The following is a 3,704-nucleotide window of genomic DNA, read 5'->3' on the forward strand; positions in this document are numbered from 1 at the left end:
CCTTCCTGTTATAGGTTTGCCACATCATCACTACAGAGAACTTCTCTTTCCTCCTGTGCAGGAGCTTGTTTACATAATCTAGACTCAGAGGAGTCTTTAGAGACAATTTTTTTTTCTTTATTCCCAAGGTGTTCCATCTATCCTCTCTGTTTTCCAAACCAGAGAGCCAATATTCACATTTCACAGCATTTTAACTTACAAAAAAAAAAGCAACTCTGGATCCTTGTTATATAAAAGTGGTGTTGTTCCAAAGCAGCACAGTGACTGTTCCAAAACACCATAATCCCTAGGTGGCTCCATCAACTACCTCCAAATATTCCTTAAAGCATGTGTCAGAGCAGCCTCTGATCTTTTTTACCTTAAGTTCCAATTGGGTTTGACAAGTGTTCCCACAATGCCTTGATCCACTCGCAACAAAGGACCAGCATTTTCCAATTCTTTTGACACTTTTTACTTCTTTCTGTGACATTGACCCCACTGTCTACTTATTTCCCTTATCACAATATTATTATTTTGTTGAGATTTTTTAAGTATTCTTCCAAGATCCACAATTTAAGTCCTATATGGCCCAGATGTTCAGGTTCTGGGAATAAAATTACAGACAACTTTGATTCAATTATTCTTTTCCAAAGAGGAAATTTCCATTCTTTCCCCTAAACTTTGGTCACTGGCTTCTACTTTCCCAGAAATGTAATAAAAGCACTAAGTCTTGTGGATACCTCTGCGCTGGAGAAATCTATCTTCCGAGGATGACATGAAGTAGATACAGCATTTCCCTCTTTCAGTTCCAATAGCTGTTATCCCCATATGAGTTATTCACAGTCCAGGGCACACAAATATTTCATTATTGAAGACACGAGGGCTTCCCAATACTTGACCTCATGCTGGCATATATATGCTGATGGAGAGAGATAAGAGAGAAAGAAATAGAAGTTTGTTTGGTGGTGTAGCTGTTTAGAATTGCCCAAGCTCATGTGCACAGCCCTGTACCCATACTTTGGTTGAGTAATCACAAACTCATTGGCTCACTGCACTACACTTGGATAACATTGTTAATTTGTTTCTGCCAGTAGTGAATTATGGGGGTGGAGTATCAAGTGGTTTGTTCACGTTACTCTAGGTAATGTTCTGATAAAATTGTGCTTTCAACTATTCTTGAGTACAGGAGTACATACAATGTTGGTTCAGGTATCTCTAGCTAGCCTGAAAACAATCGCCATTCTTCATTAGCCTCTACATTATCTAGAAGACATGAGTATACAGTGTTCATGGAATTTCCAAAGTCACACACACACACACACACACACACACACACACACACACACACACATGTATATATATGAAAAACAACAGGAGCCATTTTTTGTCTTAATTTCTTTATTGTTTTGACCTTTAAGAAACATATACCATCATATGTACCACTATTCAGCAAAAATATATTTTAGATTTTAGGGAGCAAACACTACAAACTATCTTGTTTCTGGTCTCTAGGACCACTAAAGGGCTTATCAAAAAGGTAGGTTCTGTTCTGACCTATGAGATCTCAAGTCTTGAGGTTTTCATCACTGATGTATGCTGGATGAATGTAATTCCTGTTTTCCTTTTGGCATGGGCCAATCACTCTGAAGTCTGTAGTCCATTATAATATTCCATTCCGTAAGCTCTGTCATCTATCCTGTCCTTTGAAAACCAATCTGGTAAGACCGTATTCCTTACCAACCCCACCCCCACCCCTGTACAGTAAGGGTGAATTTCCCAGAACACATCCCATATGAACTGCACTGGAAAGCACTAGGATGTGCAGGTGCAGTGCCCACCTGATGAGAAATCCACAGCAGTAACTACTCCCTCACCCGTACTGGAGGCTTTTCTGCACGGTCTGATCTGTGTCTTGCTAGTTTCAGGCTACACCCTAACCTGTGAGAGAACTCCTGGTATCTGATATCAGGATTAAGGAGGGTAAGTGAACAGACATCCTCATGTTTTCAGGAGAGTACTTTGTACAAGTACATAAGGCAGGGGACTCTGAAAGCTGTTGTTAAGCTGGGGGGGGGGGGCGTTAAAGTTATGGCTTTGGTGAGCACCAGAGTGAGTTGAAGGAAGGCATTTGTAAGAGGAGATCCTGCAGCATCCAAGGTAGTTCTCAAAGAGATGGGCATCTTCTCGATTAATCTTAGTTCTGAGGTTTCAGAAGTTGATAGCTAAGAAAGGTGAGCAGATGTCATTAGGATATGCTATCAAAGACCTTCACAGTATAAATGGAAAAGGAAAGAGTACACACACCATGTAACACCATTAAAACAAACAAACAAACAAACAAACAAGAAAATCACATTTTTTTAAATTTAAAAATGTTTTAGGTTATAACAACTCCCACATTGTTATATTACCCCGAACGGGGCGAGGACCTAAGGGTTTGAAAGAAAGACCCAAGACTCGATTATTCGTGTTACCAGAAAATGCCTTAACTTTATCTTCAGCCCCAAGCCCCTTCACAGAGACTTGTTCTCAGTATATACCCTCAGGGATAATTATAGGGAGGTATGCAAATTCCCTCGGTGCAGGGTAAAGGCACCCCCTAGGGTGAAGTCTGTAAGCTGAAGCAGCTGGAGACAGGAAGGCCAGGCTGTGGAAGTAGGCTTGTGTCTGGGCCAATTAGCATAGCAAAAGGGGGCGTGTCTCTCTCCCGGAGTTGGAGCACTAGCGGGCAGTGTAGCTAACGCGTAGCTGATGGAGGGATTGGCTTAGATATTCCAACATTAGGTCGCATAAAACAAGGCAATATTACTCCTTCTCCTCGTTCTCTGGCACTGGGCCTGTGGGCCGATCCTCCACTGTGCTGCTGTTGCTCTCTGAGACTGGGTTACTGTCACTGGTCCCTGACACCTCCATGCTGTCAACCCCTCCTGCCCCCTCTCCTTGTCCTCAGGAGTACACTTGCCTTTTTCACCCTTCTGCTGGTTCTCTGCCGTGTCTACAAGGTGTGTCTCCTCTGTCTCCATCGGCACGTTCTCCTCATCCTTCCTCTCCTCAGCTTTGTTTGAGACTTGCTCTTCCTCAGGGGGCGATGCTGCCTTGACGGCGCTCAGCGATTTTTCTGCCTCCTTCTCCCTCTCCTCCTGCCTTCTGCGGGCCTGTTCCTCCGCCTGTACGAGCTCAGCTGCAATCTTCTCCGTGTCTACTTCCACCCTCAGACCACACAGCCTTTGAAGTTCATTGTTAAAGGAGTCCGTGCTTTCCAGGGATTTCCTCTTCTTTTCCTGGTGTCGTTCCTCTATCTGAAGAAGCTCGGCTTCTAGTTTCCGCTGATGAACCAACCATTAAAGTCTGGACCTGTTACTTGAGGACCTGCATTCTAGCTTTTGTGACGACCGACCGCACATCAGGTACCACACTCTCACCGAGGATCTCACTGATGAGACGGTGGTTTCTCTGGGAACGGGCGGTGGCTGTATGCTTCATTGAAAAGCCATCATCATTGTCCAGTAGTGCATTTTAATACTTTTTCTACTAGAGCTCCGTGATGCACAATGAGTATATAACAATGTCTTCCAGTGATCCGTGAATACAATTGTTCACCATGAATGTATGGAATGGTTTTGTAACATCTATTCAACGTCTAAAAACATTCATCACAGCCACACTGTGGTGAAGAGTGAGAGCAGAGGTCACAGCAGAAGCAGTACTTTTATTATGACATGGCT

At 43.3% G+C, this 3,704-nt stretch overlaps 1 pseudogene across 1 annotated transcript; it reads right to left on the bottom strand.

Moving 5' to 3' along the window:
• Window positions 1-2,784: 2,784 nt before the first annotated feature.
• Window positions 2,785-3,495, bottom strand: LOC308439993 (SWI/SNF-related matrix-associated actin-dependent regulator of chromatin subfamily E member 1-like; annotated as a pseudogene). The gene has a single exon. The product of its transcript is annotated as an SWI/SNF-related matrix-associated actin-dependent regulator of chromatin subfamily E member 1-like (transcript).
• Window positions 3,496-3,704: the final 209 nt, after the last annotated feature.

Source organism: Micromys minutus (assembly GCF_963924665.1).
Source record: "Micromys minutus genome assembly, chromosome: 30".
NCBI lineage: Eukaryota > Metazoa > Chordata > Mammalia > Rodentia > Muridae > Micromys > Micromys minutus.